Source organism: Telmatherina bonti, assembly GCF_933228915.1.
Source record: "Telmatherina bonti genome assembly, chromosome: 11".
NCBI classification, from domain to species: Eukaryota; Metazoa; Chordata; class Actinopteri; order Atheriniformes; family Telmatherinidae; genus Telmatherina; species Telmatherina bonti.
In genome coordinates, this window is record NC_136629.1 from 2,567,616 (window position 1) to 2,594,091 (window position 26,476).

A 26,476-nucleotide genomic window follows, 5' to 3' on the forward strand; every position below is an offset into this window, starting at 1 on the left:
GCTGTCCAGACTAATTACATGTCTACTGTCCAGATTAATGACGTGCCTGCTGTCCAGACTAATTACATGTCTACTGTCCAGATTAATGACGTGTCTGCTGTCCAGATTAATGACGTGTCTGCTGTCCAGATTAATGACATGTCTACTGTCCAGATTAATGACGTGTCTGCTGTCCAGATTAATGACATGTCTACTGTCCAGACTAATTACATGTCTGCTGTCCAGACTAATGACATGTCTGCTGTCCAGATTAATGACGTGTCTGCTGTCCAAATTAATGACGTGTCTGCTGTCCAGATTAATTACATGTCTACTGTCCAGATTAATGACGTGTCTGCTGTCCAGACTAATTACATGTCTGCTGTCCAGACTAATTACATGCCTGCTGTCCAGACTAATGACGTGTCTGCTGTCCAGACTAATGACATGTCTACTGTCCAGATTAATGACGTGTCTGCTGTCCAGATTAATGACGTGCCTGCTGTCCAGACTAATTACATGTCTACTGTCCAGATTAATGACGTGTCTACTGTCCAGACTAATTACATGTCTGCTGTCCAGACTAATGACGTGTCTGCTGTCCAGATTAATGACGTGTCTGCTGTCCAGATTAATGACATGTCTGCTGTCCAGATTAATGACGTGTCTACTGTCCAGATTAATGACATGTCTACTGTCCAGACTAATGACATGTCTGCTGTCCAGATTAATGACGTGTCTGCTGTCCAGACTAATGACATGTCTGCTGTCCAGATTAATGACGTGTCTACTGTCCAGATTAATGACATGTCTGCTGTCCAGACTAATGACATGTCTGCTGTCCAGATTAATGACGTGTCTACTGTCCAGATTAATGACGTGTCTACTGTCCAGATTAATGACGTGTCTACTGTCCAGATTAATGACGTGTCTACTGTCCAGATTAATGACGTGTCTACTGTCCAGATTAATGACGTGTCTGCTGTCCAGATTAATGACGTGTCTGCTCTCCAGACTAATGACGTGTGTACTGTCCAGATTAATGTAGTGTCTACTGTCCAGATTAATGACGTGTCTATTGTCCAGATTAATGACGTGTCTACTGTCCAGATTAATGACGTGTCTGCTATCCAGATTAGTTACATGTCTGCTGTCCAGATTAATGACGTGTCTACTGTCCAGACTAATGACGTGTCTACTGTCCAGATTAATGACGTGTCTGCTGTCCAGATTAATTACATGTCTACTGTCCAGACTAATGACATGTCTGCTGTCCAGATTAATGACGTGTCTACTGTCCAGATTAATGACGTGTCTACTGTCCAGATTAATGACGTGTCTACTGTCCAGACTAATGACGTGTCTACTGTCCAGATTAATGACGTGTCTGCTGTCCAGATTAATGACGTGTCTACTGTCCAGACTAATGACGTGTCTGCAGTCCAGACTAATTACGTGTCTACTGTCCAGATTAATGACGTGTCTGCTGTCCAGATTAATTACATGTCTACTGTCCAGACTAATGACATGTCTGCTGTCCAGATTAATGACGTGTCTACTGTCCAGATTAATGACGTGTCTGCTGTCCAGATTAATGACGTGTCTACTGTCCAGATTAATGACGTGTCTACTGTCCAGATTAATGACGTGTCTGCTGTCCAGATTAATGACGTGTCTACTGTCCAGATTAATGACGTGTCTACTGTCCAGATTAATGACGTGTCTGCTGTCCAGATTAATGACGTGTCTACTGTCCAGATTAATGACGTGTCTGCTGTCCAGACTAATGACATGTCTGCTGTCCAGATTAATGACGTGTCTGCTGTCCAGATTAATGACGTGTCTACTGTCCAGATTAATGACGTGTCTACTGTCCAGATTAATGACGTGTCTACTGTCCAGATTAATGACGTGTCTACTGTCCAGATTAATGACGTGTCTACTGTCCAGATTAATGACGTGTCTGCTGTCCAGACTAATGACGTGTCTACATTCCAGACTAATGACGTGTCTACTGTCCAGATTAATGACGTGTCTGCTGTCCAGATTAATGACGTGTCTACTGTCCAGACTAATTACATGTCTACTGTCCAGACTAATGACGTGTCTGCTGTCCAGATTAATGACGTGTCTGCTGTCCAGACTAATGACATGTCTACTGTCCAGACTAATGACGTGTCTGCTGTCCAGACTAATGACATGTCTACTGTCCAGACTAATTACATGTCTACTGTCCAGATTAATGACGTGTCTGCTGTCCAGATTAATGACGTGTCTACTGTCCAGACTAATTACATGTCTACTGTCCAGACTAATGACGTGTCTGCTGTCCAGATTAATGACGTGTCTGCTGTCCAGACTAATGACATGTCTACTGTCCAGACTAATGACGTGTCTGCTGTCCAGACTAATGACATGTCTACTGTCCAGACTAATTACATGTCTACTGTCCAGATTAATGACGTGTCTGCTGTCCAGACTAATGACATGTCTACTGTCCAGACTAATGACGTGTCTGCTGTCCAGACTAATGACATGTCTACTGTCCAGACTAATGACATGTCTACTGTCCAGACTAATGACGTGTCTGCTGTCCAGATTAATTACATGTCTACTGTCCAGACTAATGACGTGTCTGCTGTCCAGACTAATGACGTGTCTGCTGTCCAGACTAATGACGTGTCTGCTGTCCAGACTAATGACATGTCTGCTGTCCAGATTAATGACGTGTCTACTGTCCAGATTAATGACGTGTCTGCTGTCCAGATTAATGACGTGTCTACTGTCCAGATTAGTGACATGTCTACTGTCCAGACTAATGACATGTCTGCTGTCCAGATTAATGACGTGTCTGCTGTCCAGACTAATTACATGTCTACTGTCCAGATTAATGACGTGTCTACTGTCCAGATTAATGACGTGTCTACTGTCCAGATTAATGACGTGTCTACTGTCCAGATTAATGACGTGTCTGCTCTCCAGACTAATGACGTGTGTACTGTCCAGATTAATGTCGTCTCTACTGTCCAGATTAATGACGTGTCTACTGTCCAGATTAATGACGTGTCTACTGTCCAGATTAATGACGTGTCTACTGTCCAGATTAATTACATGTCTACTGTCCAGACTAATGACATGTCTGCTGTCCAGATTAGTTACATGTCTGCTGTCCAGATTAATGACGTGTCTGCTGTCCAGATTAATGACGTGTCTACTGTCCAGACTAATGACGTATCTGCTGTCCAGATTAATGACGTGTCTACTGTCCAGATTAATGACGTGTCTACTGTCCAGACTAATGACGTGTCTACTGTCCAGATTAATGACGTGTCTACTGTCCAGATTAATGACGTGTCTGCTGTCCAGATTAATGACGTGTCTACTGTCCAGACTAATGACGTGTCTGCAGTCCAGACTAATTACGTGTCTACTGTCCAGATTAATGACGTGTCTGCTGTCCAGATTAATTACATGTCTACTGTCCAGACTAATGACATGTCTGCTGTCCAGATTAATGACATGTCTACTGTCCAGATTAATGACGTGTCTGCTGTCCAGATTAATGACGTGTCTACTGTCCAGATTAATGACGTGTCTACTGTCCAGACTAATGACATGTCTGCTGTCCAGATTAATGACATGTCTACTGTCCAGATTAATGACGTGTCTGCTGTCCAGATTAATGACGTGTCTGCTGTCCAGATTAATGACGTGTCTACTGTCCAGATTAATGACGTGTCTACTGTCCAGATTAATGACATGTCTGCTGTCCAGATTAATGACGTGTCTACTGTCCAGATTAATGACGTGTCTACTGTCCAGATTAATGACGTGTCTACTGTCCAGATTAATGACGTGTCTGCTGTCCAGATTAATGACGTGTCTACTGTCCAGATTAATGACGTGTCTACTGTCCAGACTAATGACATGTCTGCTGTCCAGATTAATGACGTGTCTGCTGTCCAGATTAATGACGTGTCTACTGTCCAGATTAATGACGTGTCTACTGTCCAGATTAATGACGTGTCTACTGTCCAGATTAATGACGTGTCTGCTGTCCAGACTAATGACGTGTCTACATTCCAGACTAATGACGTGTCTACTGTCCAGATTAATGACGTGTCTGCTGTCCAGATTAATGACGTGTCTACTGTCCAGACTAATTACATGTCTACTGTCCAGACTAATGACGTGTCTACTGTCCAGACTAATTACATGTCTACTGTCCAGACTAATGACGTGTCTGCTGTCCAGACTAATGACGTGTCTGCTGTCCAGACTAATGACATGTCTACTGTCCAGACTAATGACGTTTCTGCTGTCCAGATTAATGACATGTCTGCTGTCCAGATTAATGACGTGTCTGCTATCCGGATTAATGACATGTCTACTGTCCAGACTAATGACGTGTCTGCTGTCCAGATTAATGACGTGTCTACTGTCCAGATTAATGACATGTCTGCTGTCCAGAATAATGACGTGCCTACTGTCCAGACTAATGACATGTCTGCTATCCAGACTAATGACATGTCTACTGTCCAGACTAATGACGTGTCTGCTGTCCAGATTAATGACGTGTTTGCAGTCCAGATTAATTACATGTCTACTGTCCAGACTAATGACATGTCTGCTGTCCAGATTAATGACGTGTCTACTGTCCAGATTAATGACGTGTCTGCTGTCCAGATTAATGACATGTCTACTGTCCAGACTAATTACATGTCTGCTGTCCAGACTAATGACATGTCTGCTGTCCAGATTAATGACGTGTCTACTGTCCAGATTAATGACGTGTCTACTGTCCAGATTAATGACGTGTCTACTGTCCAGACTAATGACGTGTCTACTGTCCAGATTAATGACGTGTCTACTGTCCAGATTAATGACGTGTCTACTGTCCAGACTAATGACGTGTCTGCAGTCCAGACTAATTACGTGTCTACTGTCCAGATTAATGACGTGTCTGCTGTCCAGATTAATTACGTGTCTACTGTCCAGATTAATGACGTGTCTACTGTCCAGATTAATGACGTGTCTACTGTCCAGATTAATGACGTGTCTACTGTCCAGATTAATGATGTGTCTACTGTCCAGATTAATGACGTGTCTGCTGTCCAGATTAATGATGTGTCTACTGTCCAGATTAATGACGTGTCTACTGTCCAGATTAATGACGTGTCTACTGTCCAGATTAATGACGTGTCTGCTGTCCAGATTAATGATGTGTCTACTGTCCAGATTAATGACGTGTCTACTGTCCAGATTAATGACGTGTCTGCTGTCCAGACTAATGACGTGTCTGCTGTCCAGACTAATGACGTGTCTACTGTCCAGATTAATGACGTGTCTGCTGTCCAGATTAATGACGTGTCTACTGTCCAGACTAATTACATGTCTACTGTCCAGACTAATGACGTGTCTGCTGTCCAGATTAATGACGTGTCTACTGTCCAGATTAATGACGTGTCTACTGTCCAGACTAATTACATGTCTACTGTCCAGACTAATGACGTGTCTGCTGTCCAGATTAATGACGTGTCTGCTGTCCAGATTAATTACATGTCTACTGTCCAGATTAATGACGTGTCTGCTGTCCAGACTAATTACATGTCTACTGTCCAAATTAATGACGTGTCTGCTGTCCAGATTAATGACATGTCTACTGTCCAGATTAATGACGTGTCTGCTGTCCAGATTAATGACGTGTCTGCTGTCCAGATTAATGACGTGTCTGCTGTCCAGATTAATGACATGTCTACTGTCCAGATTAATGACGTGTCTGCTGTCCAGATTAATGACATGTCTACTGTCCAGATTAATGACGTGTCTGCTGTCCAGATTAATGACATGTCTACTGTCCAGATTAATGACGTGTCTGCTGTTCAGATTAATTACATGTCTACTGTCCAGATTAATGACGTGTCTACTGTCCAGACTAATTACATGTCTGCTGTCCAGACTAATTACATGCCTGCTGTCCAGACTAATGACGTGTGTGCTGTCCAGATTAATGACGTGTCTGCTGTCCAGATTAATGACGTGTCTACTGTCCAGACTAATGACGTGTCTGCTGTCCAGATTAATGACATGTCTACTGTCCAGATTAATGACGTGTCTGCTGTCCAGACTAATTACATGTCTACTGTCCAGATTAATGACGTGTCTACTGTCCAGATTAATGACGTGTCTGCTGTCCAGATTAATGACGTGTCTACTGTCCAGACTAATGACGTGTCTGCAGTCCAGACTAATTACGTGTCTACTGTCCAGATTAATGACGTGTCTGCTGTCCAGATTAATTACGTGTCTACTGTCCAGATTAATGACGTGTCTACTGTCCAGATTAATGACGTTTCTGCTGTCCAGACTAATGACGTGTCTACTGTCCAGATTAATGACATGTCTACTGTCCAGATTATTGACATGTCTGCTGTCCAGAATAATGACGTGTCTGCTGTCCACACTAATGACGTGTCTTCTGTCCAGATTAATGACGTGTTTGCAGTCCAGATTAATGACGTGTCTACTGTCCAGACTAATGACATGTCTGCTGTCCAGATTAATGACGTGTCTACTGTCCAGATTAATGACGTGTCTACTGTCCAGATTAATGACGTGTCTGCTGTCCAGATTAATGATGTGTCTACTGTCCAGATTAATGACGTGTCTGCTGTCCAGATTAATGACGTGTCTACTGTCCAGATTAATGACGTGTCTGCTGTCCAGATTAATGATGTGTCTACTGTCAAGATTAATGACGTGTCTACTGTCCAGATTAATGACGTGTCTGCTGTCCAGACTAATGACGTGTCTGCTGTCCAGACTAATGACGTGTCTACTGTCCAGATTAATGACGTGTCTGCTGTCCAGATTAATGACGTGTCTACTGTCCAGACTAATTACATGTCTACTGTCCAGACTAATGACGTGTCTGCTGTCCAGATTAATGACGTGTCTACTGTCCAGATTAATGACGTGTCTACTGTCCAGACTAATTACATGTCTACTGTCCAGACTAATGACGTGTCTGCTGTCCAGATTAATGACGTGTCTGCTGTCCAGATTAATTACATGTCTACTGTCCAGATTAATGACGTGTCTGCTGTCCAGACTAATTACATGTCTACTGTCCAAATTAATGACGTGTCTGCTGTCCAGATTAATGACATGTCTACTGTCCAGATTAATGACGTGTCTGCTGTCCAGATTAATGACGTGTCTGCTGTCCAGATTAATGACGTGTCTGCTGTCCAGATTAATGACATGTCTACTGTCCAGATTAATGACGTGTCTGCTGTCCAGATTAATGACATGTCTACTGTCCAGATTAATGACGTGTCTGCTGTCCAGATTAATGACATGTCTACTGTCCAGATTAATGACGTGTCTGCTGTTCAGATTAATTACATGTCTACTGTCCAGATTAATGACGTGTCTACTGTCCAGACTAATTACATGTCTGCTGTCCAGACTAATTACATGCCTGCTGTCCAGACTAATGACGTGTGTGCTGTCCAGATTAATGACGTGTCTGCTGTCCAGATTAATGACGTGTCTACTGTCCAGACTAATGACGTGTCTGCTGTCCAGATTAATGACGTGTCTGCTGTCCAGATTAATGACGTGTCTGCTCTCCAGACTAATGACGTGTGTACTGTCCAGATTAATGTAGTGTCTACTGTCCAGATTAATGACGTGTCTATTGTCCAGATTAATGACGTGTCTACTGTCCAGATTAATGACGTGTCTGCTATCCAGATTAGTTACATGTCTGCTGTCCAGATTAATGACGTGTCTGCTGTCCAGATTAATGACGTGTCTACTGTCCAGACTAATGACGTGTCTACTGTCCAGATTAATGACGTGTCTGCTGTCCAGATTAATTACATGTCTACTGTCCAGACTAATGACATGTCTGCTGTCCAGATTAATGACGTGTCTACTGTCCAGATTAATGACGTGTCTACTGTCCAGATTAATGACGTGTCTACTGTCCAGACTAATGACGTGTCTACTGTCCAGATTAATGACGTGTCTGCTGTCCAGATTAATGACGTGTCTACTGTCCAGACTAATGACGTGTCTGCAGTCCAGACTAATTACGTGTCTACTGTCCAGATTAATGACGTGTCTGCTGTCCAGATTAATTACATGTCTACTGTCCAGACTAATGACATGTCTGCTGTCCAGATTAATGACGTGTCTACTGTCCAGATTAATGACGTGTCTGCTGTCCAGATTAATGACGTGTCTACTGTCCAGATTAATGACGTGTCTACTGTCCAGATTAATGACGTGTCTGCTGTCCAGATTAATGACGTGTCTACTGTCCAGATTAATGACGTGTCTACTGTCCAGATTAATGACGTGTCTGCTGTCCAGATTAATGACGTGTCTACTGTCCAGATTAATGACGTGTCTGCTGTCCAGACTAATGACATGTCTGCTGTCCAGATTAATGACGTGTCTGCTGTCCAGATTAATGACGTGTCTACTGTCCAGATTAATGACGTGTCTACTGTCCAGATTAATGACGTGTCTACTGTCCAGATTAATGACGTGTCTACTGTCCAGATTAATGACGTGTCTACTGTCCAGATTAATGACGTGTCTGCTGTCCAGACTAATGACGTGTCTACATTCCAGACTAATGACGTGTCTACTGTCCAGATTAATGACGTGTCTGCTGTCCAGATTAATGACGTGTCTACTGTCCAGACTAATTACATGTCTACTGTCCAGACTAATGACGTGTCTGCTGTCCAGATTAATGACGTGTCTGCTGTCCAGACTAATGACATGTCTACTGTCCAGACTAATGACGTGTCTGCTGTCCAGACTAATGACATGTCTACTGTCCAGACTAATTACATGTCTACTGTCCAGATTAATGACGTGTCTGCTGTCCAGATTAATGACGTGTCTACTGTCCAGACTAATTACATGTCTACTGTCCAGACTAATGACGTGTCTGCTGTCCAGATTAATGACGTGTCTGCTGTCCAGACTAATGACATGTCTACTGTCCAGACTAATGACGTGTCTGCTGTCCAGACTAATGACATGTCTACTGTCCAGACTAATTACATGTCTACTGTCCAGATTAATGACGTGTCTGCTGTCCAGACTAATGACATGTCTACTGTCCAGACTAATGACGTGTCTGCTGTCCAGACTAATGACATGTCTACTGTCCAGACTAATGACATGTCTACTGTCCAGACTAATGACGTGTCTGCTGTCCAGATTAATTACATGTCTACTGTCCAGACTAATGACGTGTCTGCTGTCCAGACTAATGACGTGTCTGCTGTCCAGACTAATGACGTGTCTGCTGTCCAGACTAATGACATGTCTGCTGTCCAGATTAATGACGTGTCTACTGTCCAGATTAATGACGTGTCTGCTGTCCAGATTAATGACGTGTCTACTGTCCAGATTAGTGACATGTCTACTGTCCAGACTAATGACATGTCTGCTGTCCAGATTAATGACGTGTCTGCTGTCCAGACTAATTACATGTCTACTGTCCAGATTAATGACGTGTCTACTGTCCAGATTAATGACGTGTCTACTGTCCAGATTAATGACGTGTCTACTGTCCAGATTAATGACGTGTCTGCTCTCCAGACTAATGACGTGTGTACTGTCCAGATTAATGTCGTCTCTACTGTCCAGATTAATGACGTGTCTACTGTCCAGATTAATGACGTGTCTACTGTCCAGATTAATGACGTGTCTACTGTCCAGATTAATTACATGTCTACTGTCCAGACTAATGACATGTCTGCTGTCCAGATTAGTTACATGTCTGCTGTCCAGATTAATGACGTGTCTGCTGTCCAGATTAATGACGTGTCTACTGTCCAGACTAATGACGTATCTGCTGTCCAGATTAATGACGTGTCTACTGTCCAGATTAATGACGTGTCTACTGTCCAGACTAATGACGTGTCTACTGTCCAGATTAATGACGTGTCTACTGTCCAGATTAATGACGTGTCTGCTGTCCAGATTAATGACGTGTCTACTGTCCAGACTAATGACGTGTCTGCAGTCCAGACTAATTACGTGTCTACTGTCCAGATTAATGACGTGTCTGCTGTCCAGATTAATTACATGTCTACTGTCCAGACTAATGACATGTCTGCTGTCCAGATTAATGACATGTCTACTGTCCAGATTAATGACGTGTCTGCTGTCCAGATTAATGACGTGTCTACTGTCCAGATTAATGACGTGTCTACTGTCCAGACTAATGACATGTCTGCTGTCCAGATTAATGACATGTCTACTGTCCAGATTAATGACGTGTCTGCTGTCCAGATTAATGACGTGTCTGCTGTCCAGATTAATGACGTGTCTACTGTCCAGATTAATGACGTGTCTACTGTCCAGATTAATGACATGTCTGCTGTCCAGATTAATGACGTGTCTACTGTCCAGATTAATGACGTGTCTACTGTCCAGATTAATGACGTGTCTACTGTCCAGATTAATGACGTGTCTGCTGTCCAGATTAATGACGTGTCTACTGTCCAGATTAATGACGTGTCTACTGTCCAGACTAATGACATGTCTGCTGTCCAGATTAATGACGTGTCTGCTGTCCAGATTAATGACGTGTCTACTGTCCAGATTAATGACGTGTCTACTGTCCAGATTAATGACGTGTCTACTGTCCAGATTAATGACGTGTCTGCTGTCCAGACTAATGACGTGTCTACATTCCAGACTAATGACGTGTCTACTGTCCAGATTAATGACGTGTCTGCTGTCCAGATTAATGACGTGTCTACTGTCCAGACTAATTACATGTCTACTGTCCAGACTAATGACGTGTCTACTGTCCAGACTAATTACATGTCTACTGTCCAGACTAATGACGTGTCTGCTGTCCAGACTAATGACGTGTCTGCTGTCCAGACTAATGACATGTCTACTGTCCAGACTAATGACGTTTCTGCTGTCCAGATTAATGACATGTCTGCTGTCCAGATTAATGACGTGTCTGCTATCCGGATTAATGACATGTCTACTGTCCAGACTAATGACGTGTCTGCTGTCCAGATTAATGACGTGTCTACTGTCCAGATTAATGACATGTCTGCTGTCCAGAATAATGACGTGCCTACTGTCCAGACTAATGACATGTCTGCTATCCAGACTAATGACATGTCTACTGTCCAGACTAATGACGTGTCTGCTGTCCAGATTAATGACGTGTTTGCAGTCCAGATTAATTACATGTCTACTGTCCAGACTAATGACATGTCTGCTGTCCAGATTAATGACGTGTCTACTGTCCAGATTAATGACGTGTCTGCTGTCCAGATTAATGACATGTCTACTGTCCAGACTAATTACATGTCTGCTGTCCAGACTAATGACATGTCTGCTGTCCAGATTAATGACGTGTCTACTGTCCAGATTAATGACGTGTCTACTGTCCAGATTAATGACGTGTCTACTGTCCAGACTAATGACGTGTCTACTGTCCAGATTAATGACGTGTCTACTGTCCAGATTAATGACGTGTCTACTGTCCAGACTAATGACGTGTCTGCAGTCCAGACTAATTACGTGTCTACTGTCCAGATTAATGACGTGTCTGCTGTCCAGATTAATTACGTGTCTACTGTCCAGATTAATGACGTGTCTACTGTCCAGATTAATGACGTGTCTACTGTCCAGATTAATGACGTGTCTACTGTCCAGATTAATGATGTGTCTACTGTCCAGATTAATGACGTGTCTGCTGTCCAGATTAATGATGTGTCTACTGTCCAGATTAATGACGTGTCTGCTGTCCAGATTAATGACGTGTCTACTGTCCAGATTAATGACGTGTCTGCTGTCCAGATTAATGATGTGTCTACTGTCCAGATTAATGACGTGTCTACTGTCCAGATTAATGACGTGTCTGCTGTCCAGACTAATGACGTGTCTGCTGTCCAGACTAATGACGTGTCTACTGTCCAGATTAATGACGTGTCTGCTGTCCAGATTAATGACGTGTCTACTGTCCAGACTAATTACATGTCTACTGTCCAGACTAATGACGTGTCTGCTGTCCAGATTAATGACGTGTCTACTGTCCAGATTAATGACGTGTCTACTGTCCAGACTAATTACATGTCTACTGTCCAGACTAATGACGTGTCTGCTGTCCAGATTAATGACGTGTCTGCTGTCCAGATTAATTACATGTCTACTGTCCAGATTAATGACGTGTCTGCTGTCCAGACTAATTACATGTCTACTGTCCAAATTAATGACGTGTCTGCTGTCCAGATTAATGACATGTCTACTGTCCAGATTAATGACGTGTCTGCTGTCCAGATTAATGACGTGTCTGCTGTCCAGATTAATGACGTGTCTGCTGTCCAGATTAATGACATGTCTACTGTCCAGATTAATGACGTGTCTGCTGTCCAGATTAATGACATGTCTACTGTCCAGATTAATGACGTGTCTGCTGTCCAGATTAATGACATGTCTACTGTCCAGATTAATGACGTGTCTGCTGTTCAGATTAATTACATGTCTACTGTCCAGATTAATGACGTGTCTACTGTCCAGACTAATTACATGTCTGCTGTCCAGACTAATTACATGCCTGCTGTCCAGACTAATGACGTGTGTGCTGTCCAGATTAATGACGTGTCTGCTGTCCAGATTAATGACGTGTCTACTGTCCAGACTAATGACGTGTCTGCTGTCCAGATTAATGACATGTCTACTGTCCAGATTAATGACGTGTCTGCTGTCCAGACTAATTACATGTCTACTGTCCAGATTAATGACGTGTCTACTGTCCAGATTAATGACGTGTCTGCTGTCCAGATTAATGACGTGTCTACTGTCCAGACTAATGACGTGTCTGCAGTCCAGACTAATTACGTGTCTACTGTCCAGATTAATGACGTGTCTGCTGTCCAGATTAATTACGTGTCTACTGTCCAGATTAATGACGTGTCTACTGTCCAGATTAATGACGTTTCTGCTGTCCAGACTAATGACGTGTCTACTGTCCAGATTAATGACATGTCTACTGTCCAGATTATTGACATGTCTGCTGTCCAGAATAATGACGTGTCTGCTGTCCACACTAATGACGTGTCTTCTGTCCAGATTAATGACGTGTTTGCAGTCCAGATTAATGACGTGTCTACTGTCCAGACTAATGACATGTCTGCTGTCCAGATTAATGACGTGTCTACTGTCCAGATTAATGACGTGTCTACTGTCCAGATTAATGACGTGTCTGCTGTCCAGATTAATGATGTGTCTACTGTCCAGATTAATGACGTGTCTGCTGTCCAGATTAATGACGTGTCTACTGTCCAGATTAATGACGTGTCTGCTGTCCAGATTAATGATGTGTCTACTGTCCAGATTAATGACGTGTCTACTGTCCAGATTAATGACGTGTCTGCTGTCCAGACTAATGACGTGTCTGCTGTCCAGACTAATGACGTGTCTACTGTCCAGATTAATGACGTGTCTGCTGTCCAGATTAATGACGTGTCTACTGTCCAGACTAATTACATGTCTACTGTCCAGACTAATGACGTGTCTGCTGTCCAGATTAATGACGTGTCTACTGTCCAGATTAATGACGTGTCTACTGTCCAGACTAATTACATGTCTACTGTCCAGACTAATGACGTGTCTGCTGTCCAGATTAATGACGTGTCTGCTGTCCAGATTAATTACATGTCTACTGTCCAGATTAATGACGTGTCTGCTGTCCAGACTAATTACATGTCTACTGTCCAAATTAATGACGTGTCTGCTGTCCAGATTAATGACATGTCTACTGTCCAGATTAATGACGTGTCTGCTGTCCAGATTAATGACGTGTCTGCTGTCCAGATTAATGACGTGTCTGCTGTCCAGATTAATGACATGTCTACTGTCCAGATTAATGACGTGTCTGCTGTCCAGATTAATGACATGTCTACTGTCCAGATTAATGACGTGTCTGCTGTCCAGATTAATGACATGTCTACTGTCCAGATTAATGACGTGTCTGCTGTTCAGATTAATTACATGTCTACTGTCCAGATTAATGACGTGTCTACTGTCCAGACTAATTACATGTCTGCTGTCCAGACTAATTACATGCCTGCTGTCCAGACTAATGACGTGTGTGCTGTCCAGATTAATGACGTGTCTGCTGTCCAGATTAATGACGTGTCTACTGTCCAGACTAATGACGTGTCTGCTGTCCAGATTAATGACATGTCTACTGTCCAGATTAATGACGTGTCTGCTGTCCAGACTAATTACATGTCTACTGTCCAGATTAATGACGTGTCTACTGTCCAGATTAATGACGTGTCTGCTGTCCAGATTAATGACGTGTCTACTGTCCAGACTAATGACGTGTCTGCAGTCCAGACTAATTACGTGTCTACTGTCCAGATTAATGACGTGTCTGCTGTCCAGATTAATTACGTGTCTACTGTCCAGATTAATGACGTGTCTACTGTCCAGATTAATGACGTTTCTGCTGTCCAGACTAATGACGTGTCTACTGTCCAGATTAATGACATGTCTACTGTCCAGATTATTGACATGTCTGCTGTCCAGAATAATGACGTGTCTGCTGTCCACACTAATGACGTGTCTTCTGTCCAGATTAATGACGTGTTTGCAGTCCAGATTAATGACGTGTCTACTGTCCAGACTAATGACATGTCTGCTGTCCAGATTAATGACGTGTCTGCTGTCCAGATTAATGACGTGTCTACTGTCCAGATTAATGACGTGTCTACTGTCCAGATTAATGACGTGTCTACTGTCCAGACTAATGACGTGTCTACTGTCCAGATTAATGACGTGTCTGCTGTCCAGATTAATGACGTGTCTACTGTCCAGACTAATGACGTGTCTGCAGTCCAGACTAATTACGTGTCTACTGTCCAGATTAATGACGTGTCTGCTGTCCAGATTAATTACATGTCTACTGTCCAGACTAATGACATGTCTGCTGTCCAGATTAATGACGTGTCTACTGTCCAGATTAATGACGTGTCTGCTGTCCAGATTAATGACGTGTCTACTGTCCAGATTAATGACGTGTCTACTGTCCAGATTAATGACGTGTCTGCTGTCCAGATTAATAACGTGTCTACTGTCCAGATTAATGACGTGTCTACTGTCCAGATTAATGACGTGTCTGCTGTCCAGATTAATGACGTGTCTACTGTCCAGATTAATGACGTGTCTACTGTCCAGACTAATGACATGTCTGCTGTCCAGATTAATGACGTGTCTGCTGTCCAGATTAATGACGTGTCTACTGTCCAGATTAATGACGTGTCTACTGTCCAGATTAATGACGTGTCTACTGTCCAGATTAATGACGTGTCTGCTGTCCAGACTAATGACGTGTCTACATTCCAGACTAATGACGTGTCTACTGTCCAGATTAATGACGTGTCTGCTGTCCAGATTAATGACGTGTCTACTGTCCAGACTAATTACATGTCTACTGTCCAGACTAATGACGTGTCTGCTGTCCAGATTAATGACGTGTCTGCTGTCCAGACTAATGACATGTCTACTGTCCAGACTAATTACATGTCTACTGTCCAGACTAATGACGTGTCTGCTGTCCAGACTAATGACATGTCTACTGTCCAGACTAATTACATGTCTACTGTCCAGATTAATGACGTGTCTGCTGTCCAGATTAATGACGTGTCTACTGTCCAGACTAATTACATGTCTACTGTCCAGACTAATGACGTGTCTGCTGTCCAGACTAATGACGTGTCTGCTGTCCAGACTAATGACATGTCTACTGTCCAGACTAATGACGTTTCTGCTGTCCAGATTAATGACATGTCTGCTGTCCAGATTAATGACGTGTCTGCTATCCGGATTAATGACATGTCTACTGTCCAGACTAATGACGTGTCTGCTGTCCAGACTAATGACATGTCTGCTGTCCAGATTAATGACGTGTCTACTGTCCAGATTAATGACGTGTCTGCTGTCCAGATTAATGACGTGTCTACTGTCCAGATTAATGACGTGTCTACTGTCCAGATTAATGACGTGTCTGCTGTCCAGATTAATGACGTGTCTACTGTCCAGATTAATGACGTGTCTACTGTCCAGATTAATGACGTGTCTGCTGTCCAGATTAATGACGTGTCTACTGTCCAGATTAATGACGTGTCTACTGTCCAGACTAATGACATGTCTGCTGTCCAGATTAATGACGTGTCTGCTGTCCAGATTAATGACGTGTCTACTGTCCAGATTAATGACGTGTCTACTGTCCAGATTAATGACGTGTCTACTGTCCAGATTAATGACGTGTCTGCTGTCCAGACTAATGACGTGTCTACATTCCAGACTAATGACGTGTCTACTGTCCAGATTAATGACGTGTCTGCTGTCCAGATTAATGACGTGTCTACTGTCCAGACTAATTACATGTCTACTGTCCAGACTAATGACGTGTCTGCTGTCCAGATTAATGACGTGTCTACTGTCCAGACTAATGACATGTCTACTGTCCAGACTAATTACATGTCTACTGTCCAGACTAATGACGTGTCTGCTGTCCAGACTAATGACATGTCTACTGTCCAGACTAATTACATGTCTACTGTCCAGATTAATGACGTGTCTGCTGTCCAGATTAATGACGTGTCTACTGTCCAGATTAATGACGTGTCTGCTGTCCAGATTAATGACGTGTCTACTGTCCAGACAAATGACGTGTCTGCAGTCCAGACTAATTACGTGTCTACTGTCCAGATTAATGACGTGTCTGCTGTCCAGATTAATTACGTGTCTACTGTCCAGATTAATGACGTGTCTACTGTCCAGATTAATGACGTGTCTGCTGTCCAGATTAATTACATGTCTACTGTCCAGACTAATGACATGTCTGCTGTCCAGATTAATGACGTGTCTACTGTCCAGATTAATGACGTGTCTGCTGTCCAGATTAATGACGTGTCTACTGTCCAGATTAATGACGTGTCTACTGTCCAGATTAATGACGTGTCTGCTGTCCAGATTAATGACGTGTCTACTGTCCAGATTAATGACGTGTCTACTGTCCAGATTAATGACGTGTCTGCTGTCCAGATTAATGACGTGTCTACTGTCCAGATTAATGACGTGTCTACTGTCCAGACTAATGACATGTCTGCTGTCCAGATTAATGACGTGTCTGCTGTCCAGATTAATGACGTGTCTACTGTCCAGATTAATGACGTGTCTACTGTCCAGATTAATGACGTGTCTACTGTCCAGATTAATGACGTGTCTGCTGTCCAGACTAATGACGTGTCTACATTCCAGACTAATGACGTGTCTACTGTCCAGATTAATGACGTGTCTGCTGTCCAGATTAATGACGTGTCTACTGTCCAGACTAATTACATGTCTACTGTCCAGACTAATGACGTGTCTGCTGTCCAGATTAATGACGTGTCTGCTGTCCAGACTAATGACATGTCTACTGTCCAGACTAATTACATGTCTACTGTCCAGACTAATGACGTGTCTGCTGTCCAGACTAATGACATGTCTACTGTCCAGACTAATTACATGTCTACTGTCCAGATTAATGACGTGTCTGCTGTCCAGATTAATGACGTGTCTACTGTCCAGACTAATTACATGTCTACTGTCCAGACTAATGACGTGTCTGCTGTCCAGACTAATGACGTGTCTGCTGTCCAGACTAATGACATGTCTACTGTCCAGACTAATGACGTTTCTGCTGTCCAGATTAATGACATGTCTGCTGTCCAGATTAATGACGTGTCTGCTATCCGGATTAATGACATGTCTACTGTCCAGACTAATGACGTGTCTGCTGTCCAGATTAATGACGTGTCTACTGTCCAGATTAATGACATGTCTGCTGTCCAGAATAATGACGTGTCTGCTATCCAGACTAATGACATGTCTACTGTCCAGACTAATGACGTGTCTGCTGTCCAGATTAATGACGTGTTTGCAGTCCAGATTAATTACATGTCTACTGTCCAGACTAATGACATGTCTGCTGTCCAGATTAATGACGTGTCTACTGTCCAGATTAATGACGTGTCTGCTGTCCAGATTAATGACATGTCTACTGTCCAGACTAATTACATGTCTGCTGTCCAGACTAATGACATGTCTGCTGTCCAGATTAATGACGTGTCTACTGTCCAGATTAATGACGTGTCTACTGTCCAGATTAATGACGTGTCTACTGTCCAGACTAATGACGTGTCTGCTGTCCAGATTAATGACGTGTCTGCTGTCCAGATTAATGACGTGTCTACTGTCCAGACAAATGACGTGTCTGCAGTCCAGACTAATTACGTGTCTACTGTCCAGATTAATGACGTGTCTGCTGTCCAGATTAATTACGTGTCTACTGTCCAGATTAATGACGTGTCTACTGTCCAGATTAATGACGTGTCTACTGTCCAGATTAATGACGTGTCTACTGTCTAGATTAATGACGTGTCTGCTGTCCAGATTAATGACGTGTCTACTGTCCAGATTAATGACGTGTCTGCTGTCCAGATTAATGACGTGTCTACTGTCCAGATTAATGACGTGTCTACTGTCCAGATTAATGACGTGTCTGCTGTCCAGACTAATGACGTGTCTGCTGTCCAGACTAATGACGTGTCTACTGTCCAGATTAATGACGTGTCTGCTGTCCAGATTAATGACGTGTCTACTGTCCAGACTAATTACATGTCTACTGTCCAGACTAATGACGTGTCTGCTGTCCAGATTAATGACGTGTCTACTGTCCAGATTAATGACGTGTCTACTGTCCAGACTAATTACATGTCTACTGTCCAGACTAATGACGTGTCTGCTGTCCAGATTAATGACGTGTCTGCTGTCCAGATTAATTACATGTCTACTGTCCAGATTAATGACGTGTCTGCTGTCCAGACTAATTACATGTCTACTGTCCAAATTAATGACGTGTCTGCTGTCCAGATTAATGACGTGTCTGCTGTCCAGATTAATGACGTGTCTTCTGTCCAGACTAATTACATGTCTACTGTCCAGACTAATGACGTGTCTGCTGTCCAGATTAATGACGTGTCTACTGTCCAGATTAATGACGTGTCTACTGTCCAGACTAATTACATGTCTACTGTCCAGACTAATGACGTGTCTGCTGTCCAGATTAATGACGTGTCTGCTGTTCAGATTAATTACATGTCTACTGTCCAGATTAATGACGTGTCTGCTGTCCAGACTAATTACATGTCTACTGTCCAAATTAATGACGTGTCTGCTGTCCAGATTAATGACATGTCTACTGTCCAGATTAATGACGTGTCTACTGTCCAGATTAATGACGTGTCTGCTGTCCAGATTAATGACGTGTCTGCTGTCCAGATTAATGACGTGTCTACTGTCCAGATTAATGACGTGTCTGCTGTCCAGACTAATGACGTGTCTGCTGTCCAGACTAATGACGTGTCTACTGTCCAGATTAATGACGTGTCTGCTGTCCAGACTAATGACGTGTCTGCTGTCCAGACTAATGACGTGTCTACTGTCCAGATTAATGACGTGTCTGCTGTCCAGATTAATGACGTGTCTACTGTCCAGACTAATTACATGTCTACTGTCCAGACTAATGACGTGTCTGCTGTCCAGATTAATGACGTGTCTACTGTCCAGATTAATGACGTGTCTACTGTCCAGACTAATTACATGTCTACTGTCCAGACTAATGACGTGTCTGCTGTCCAGATTAATGACGTGTCTGCTGTCCAGATTAATTACATGTCTACTGTCCAGATTAATGACGTGTCTGCTGTCCAGACTAATTACATGTCTACTGTCCAAATTAATGACGTGTCTGCTGTCCAGATTAATGACGTGTCTGCTGTCCAGATTAATGACGTGTCTACTGTCCAGACTAATTACATGTCTACTGTCCAGACTAATGACGTGTCTGCTGTCCAGATTAATGACGTGTCTACTGTCCAGATTAATGACGTGTCTACTGTCCAGACTAATTACATGTCTACTGTCCAGACTAATGACGTGTCTGCTGTCCAGATTAATGACGTGTCTGCTGTCCAGATTAATTACATGTCTACTGTCCAGATTAATGACGTGTCTGCTGTCCAGACTAATTACATGTCTACTGTCCAAATTAATGACGTGTCTGCTGTCCAGATTAATGACATGTCTACTGTCCAGATTAATGACGTGTCTACTGTCCAGATTAATGACGTGTCTGCTGTCCAGATTAATGACGTGTGTACTGTCCAGACTAATTACATGTCTGCTGTCCAGACTAATTACATGTCTGCTGTCCAGATTAATTACATGTCTACTGTCCAGATTAATGACGTGTCTACTGTCCAGACTAATTACATGCCTGCTGTCCAGACTAATGACGTGTGTGCTGTCCAGATTAATGACGTGCCTGCTGTCCAGATTAATGACGTGTCTACTGTCCAGACTAATTACATGTCTACTGTCCAGATTAATGACGTGTCTACTGTCCAGATTAATGACGTGTCTACTGTCCAGATTAATGACGTGTCTACTGTCCAGATTAATGACGTGTCTGCTGTCCAGATTAATGACGTGTCTACTGTCAAGACTAATGACGTGTCTGCAGTCCAGACTAATTACGTGTCTACTGTCCAGATTAATGACGTGTCTGCTGTCCAGATTAATTACATGTCTACTGTCCAGACTAATGACATGTCTGCTGTCCAGATTAATGACGTGTCTACTGTCCAGATTAATGACGTGTCTGCTGTCCAGATTAATGACGTGTCTACTGTCCAGATTAATGACGTGTCTACTGTCCAGATTAATGACGTGTCTACTGTCCAGACTAATGACGTGTCTACTGTCCAGATTAATGACGTGTCTGCTGTCCAGATTAATGACGTGTCTACTGTCCAGACTAATTACATGTCTACTGTCCAGACTAATGACGTGTCTGCTGTCCAGATTAATGACGTGTCTGCTGTCCAGATTAATTACATGTCTACTGTCCAGATTAATGACGTGTCTGCTGTCCAGACTAATTACATGTCTACTGTCCAGATTAATGACGTGTCTGCTGTCCAAATTAATGACGTGTCTGCTGTCCAGATTAATGACATGTCTACTGTCCAGACTAATTACATGTCTACTGTCCAGACTAATGACGTGTCTGCTGTCCAGATTAATGACGTGTCTACTGTCCAGATTAATGACGTGTCTGCTGTCCAGATTAATGACATGTCTACTGTCCAGACTAATTACATGTCTACTGTCCAGATTAATGACGTGTCTACTGTCCAGATTAATGACATGTCTACTGTCCAGACTAATTACATGTCTACTGTCCAGATTAATGACATGTCTGCTGTCCAGACTAATTACATGTCTGCTGTCCAGACTAATTACATGCCTGCTGTCCAGACTAATGACGTGTGTGCTGTCCAGATTAATGACGTGTCTGCTGTCCAGACTAATTACATGTCTACTGTCCAGATTAATGACGTGTCTACTGTCCAGATTAATTACATGTCTGCTGTCCAGATTAATGACGTGTCTACTGTCCAGATTAATGACGTGTCTACTGTCCAGATTAATGACGTGTCTACTGTCCAGATTAATGACGTGTCTACTGTCCAGATTAATGACGTGTCTGCTGTCCAGATTAATGACGTGTCTGCTCTCCAGACTAATGACGTGTCTACTGTCCAGATTAATAACATGTCTACTGTCCAGATTAATGACGTGTCTACTGTCCAGATTAATGACGTGTATGCTGTCCAGACTAATGACGTGTCTACTGTCCAGACTAATTACATGTCTACTGTCCAGATTAATGACGTGTCTGCTCTCCAGACTAATGACGTGTCTACTGTCCAGATTAATAACATGTCTACTGTCCAGATTAATGACGTGTCTGCTGTCCAGACTAATGACGTGTCTGCTGTCCAGACTAATTACATGTCTACTGTCCAGATTAATGACGTGTCTGCTCTCCAGACTAATGACGTGTCTACTGTCCAGATTAATAACATGTCTACTGTCCAGATTAATGACGTGTCTACTGTCCAGATTAATGACGTGTCTGCTGTCCAGACTAATGACGTGTCTACTGTCCAGATTAATGACATGTCTACTGTCCAGATTAATGACATGTCTGCTGTCCAGAATAATGACGTGCCAGCTATCCAGACTAATGACATGTCTACTGTCCAGACTAATGACGTGTCTGCTGTCCAGATTAATGACGTGTTTGCAGTCCAGACTAATGACATGTCTACTGTCCAGACTAATGACGTGTCTACTGTCCAGACTAATGACATGTCTGCTGTCCAGATTAATGACGTGTCTACTGTCCAGATTAATGACGTGTCTACTGTCCAGATTAATGACGTGTCTGCTGTCCAGATTAATGACGTGTCTACTGTCCAGACTAATGACGTGTCTACTGTCCAGATTAATGACGTGTCTGCTGTCCAGATTAATGACGTGTCTACTGTCCAGACTAATGACGTGTCTGCAGTCCAGACTAATTACGTGTCTACTGTCCAGATTAATGACGTGTCTGCTGTCCAGATTAATTACATGTCTACTGTCCAGACTAATGACGTGTCTGCTGTCCAGATTAATGACGTGTCTGCTGTCCAGATTAATGACGTGTCTACTGTCCAGATTAATGACGTGTCTACTGTCCAGATTAATGACGTGTCTACTGTCCAGATTAATGACGTGTCTGCTGTCCAGATTAATGACGTGTCTACTGTCCAGATTAATGACGTGTCTACTGTCCAGACTAATGACATGTCTGCTGTCCAGATTAATGACGTGTCTACTGTCCAGATTAATGACGTGTCTGCTGTCCAGATTAATGACGTGTCTACTGTCCAGATTAATGACGTGTCTACTGTCCAGATTAATGACGTGTTTACTGTCCAGATTAATGACGTGTCTGCTGTCCAGACTAATGACGTGTCTACTGTCCAGACTAATGACGTGTCTGCTGTCCAGATTAATGACGTGTCTACTGTCCAGACTAATTACATGTCTACTGTCCAGACTAATGACGTGTCTGCTGTCCAGATTAATGACGTGTCTACTGTCCAGACTAATTACATGTCTACTGTCCAGATTAATGACATGTCTGCTGTCCAGACTAATTACATGTCTGCTGTCCAGACTAATTACATGCCTGCTGTCCAGACTAATGACGTGTGTGCTGTCCAGATTAATGACGTGTCTGCTGTCCAGATTAATGACATGTCTACTGTCCAGACTAATTACATGTCTACTGTCCAGATTAATGACATGTCTGCTGTCCAGACTAATTACATGTCTGCTGTCCAGACTAATTACATGCCTGCTGTCCAGACTAATGACGTGTGTGCTGTCCAGATTAATGACGTGTCTGCTGTCCAGACTAATTACATGTCTACTGTCCAGATTAATGACGTGTCTACTGTCCAGATTAATGACGTGTCTACTGTCCAGATTAATGACGTGTCTACTGTCCAGATTAATGACGTGTCTGCTGTCCAGATTAATAACATGTCTACTGTCCAGATTAATGACGTGTCTACTGTCCAGATTAATGACGTGTCTACTGTCCAGATTAATGACGTGTCTGCTGTCCAGATTAATGACGTGTCTGCTCTCCAGACTAATGACGTGTCTACTGTCCAGATTAATAACATGTCTACTGTCCAGATTAATGACGTGTCTACTGTCCAGATTAATGACGTGTCTACTGTCCAGATTAATGACGTGTCTGCTGTCCAGACTAATGACGTGTCTACTGTCAAGATTAATGACGTGTCTACTGTCCAGATTAATGACGTGTCTGCTGTCCAGATTAATAACATGTCTACTGTCCAGATTAATGACGTGTCTACTGTCCAGATTAATGACGTGTCTACTGTCCAGATTAATGACGTGTCTGCTGTCCAGATTAATGACGTGTCTGCTCTCCAGACTAATGACGTGTCTACTGTCCAGATTAATGACGTGTCTACTGTCCAGATTAATGACGTGTCTACTGTCCAGATTAATGACGTGTCTGCTGTCCAGATTAATAACATGTCTACTGTCCAGATTAATGACGTGTCTACTGTCCAGATTAATGACGTGTCTACTGTCCAGATTAATGACGTGTCTGCTGTCCAGATTAATGACGTGTCTGCTCTCCAGACTAATGACGTGTCTACTGTCCAGATTAATAACATGTCTACTGTCCAGATTAATGACGTGTCTACTGTCCAGATTAATGACGTGTCTACTGTCCAGATTAATGACGTGTCTGCTGTCCAGACTAATGACGTGTCTACTGTCCAGATTAATGACGTGTCTACTGTCCAGATTAATGACGTGTCTACTGTCCAGATTAATGACGTGTCTGCTGTCCAGATTAATAACATGTCTACTGTCCAGATTAATGACGTGTCTACTGTCCAGATTAATGACGTGTCTACTGTCCAGATTAATGACGTGTCTGCTGTCCAGACTAATGACGTGTCTACTGTCAAGATTAATGACGTGTCTACTGTCCAGATTAATGACGTGTCTGCTGTCCAGATTAATGACGTGTCTGCTGTCCAGATTAATGACGTGTCTGCTGTCCAGATTAATGACGTGTCTACTGTCCAGACTAATTACATGTCTGCTGTCCAGACTAATTACATGTCTGCTGTCCAGATTAATTACATGTCTACTGTCCAGATTAATGACGTGTCTACTGTCCAGACTAATTACATGCCTGCTGTCCAGACTAATGACGTGTGTGCTGTCCAGATTAATGACGTGCCTGCTGTCCAGATTAATGACGTGTCTACTGTCCAGACTAATTACATGTCTACTGTCCAGATTAATGACGTGTCTACTGTCCAGATTAATGACGTGTCTACTGTCCAGATTAATGACGTGTCTACTGTCCAGATTAATGACGTGTCTGCTGTCCAGATTAATGACGTGTCTACTGTCAAGACTAATGACGTGTCTGCAGTCCAGACTAATTACGTGTCTACTGTCCAGATTAATGACGTGTCTGCTGTCCAGATTAATTACATGTCTACTGTCCAGACTAATGACATGTCTGCTGTCCAGATTAATGACGTGTCTACTGTCCAGATTAATGACGTGTCTGCTGTCCAGATTAATGACGTGTCTACTGTCCAGATTAATGACGTGTCTACTGTCCAGATTAATGACGTGTCTACTGTCCAGACTAATGACGTGTCTACTGTCCAGATTAATGACGTGTCTGCTGTCCAGATTAATGACGTGTCTACTGTCCAGACTAATTACATGTCTACTGTCCAGACTAATGACGTGTCTGCTGTCCAGATTAATGACGTGTCTGCTGTCCAGATTAATTACATGTCTACTGTCCAGATTAATGACGTGTCTGCTGTCCAGACTAATTACATGTCTACTGTCCAGATTAATGACGTGTCTGCTGTCCAAATTAATGACGTGTCTGCTGTCCAGATTAATGACATGTCTACTGTCCAGACTAATTACATGTCTACTGTCCAGACTAATGACGTGTCTGCTGTCCAGATTAATGACGTGTCTACTGTCCAGATTAATGACGTGTCTGCTGTCCAGATTAATGACATGTCTACTGTCCAGACTAATTACATGTCTACTGTCCAGATTAATGACGTGTCTACTGTCCAGATTAATGACATGTCTACTGTCCAGACTAATTACATGTCTACTGTCCAGATTAATGACATGTCTGCTGTCCAGACTAATTACATGTCTGCTGTCCAGACTAATTACATGCCTGCTGTCCAGACTAATGACGTGTGTGCTGTCCAGATTAATGACGTGTCTGCTGTCCAGACTAATTACATGTCTACTGTCCAGATTAATGACGTGTCTACTGTCCAGATTAATTACATGTCTGCTGTCCAGATTAATGACGTGTCTACTGTCCAGATTAATGACGTGTCTACTGTCCAGATTAATGACGTGTGTGCTGTCCAGATTAATGACGTGTCTACTGTCCATATTAATGACGTGTCTGCTGTCCAGATTAATGACGTGTCTGCTCTCCAGACTAATGACGTGTCTACTGTCCAGATTAATAACATGTCTACTGTCCAGATTAATGACGTGTCTACTGTCCAGATTAATGACGTGTATGCTGTCCAGACTAATGACGTGTCTACTGTCCAGACTAATTACATGTCTACTGTCCAGATTAATGACGTGTCTGCTCTCCAGACTAATGACGTGTCTACTGTCCAGATTAATAACATGTCTACTGTCCAGATTAATGACGTGTCTGCTGTCCAGACTAATGACGTGTCTGCTGTCCAGACTAATTACATGTCTACTGTCCAGATTAATGACGTGTCTGCTCTCCAGACTAATGACGTGTCTACTGTCCAGATTAATAACATGTCTACTGTCCAGATTAATGACGTGTCTACTGTCCAGATTAATGACGTGTCTGCTGTCCAGACTAATGACGTGTCTACTG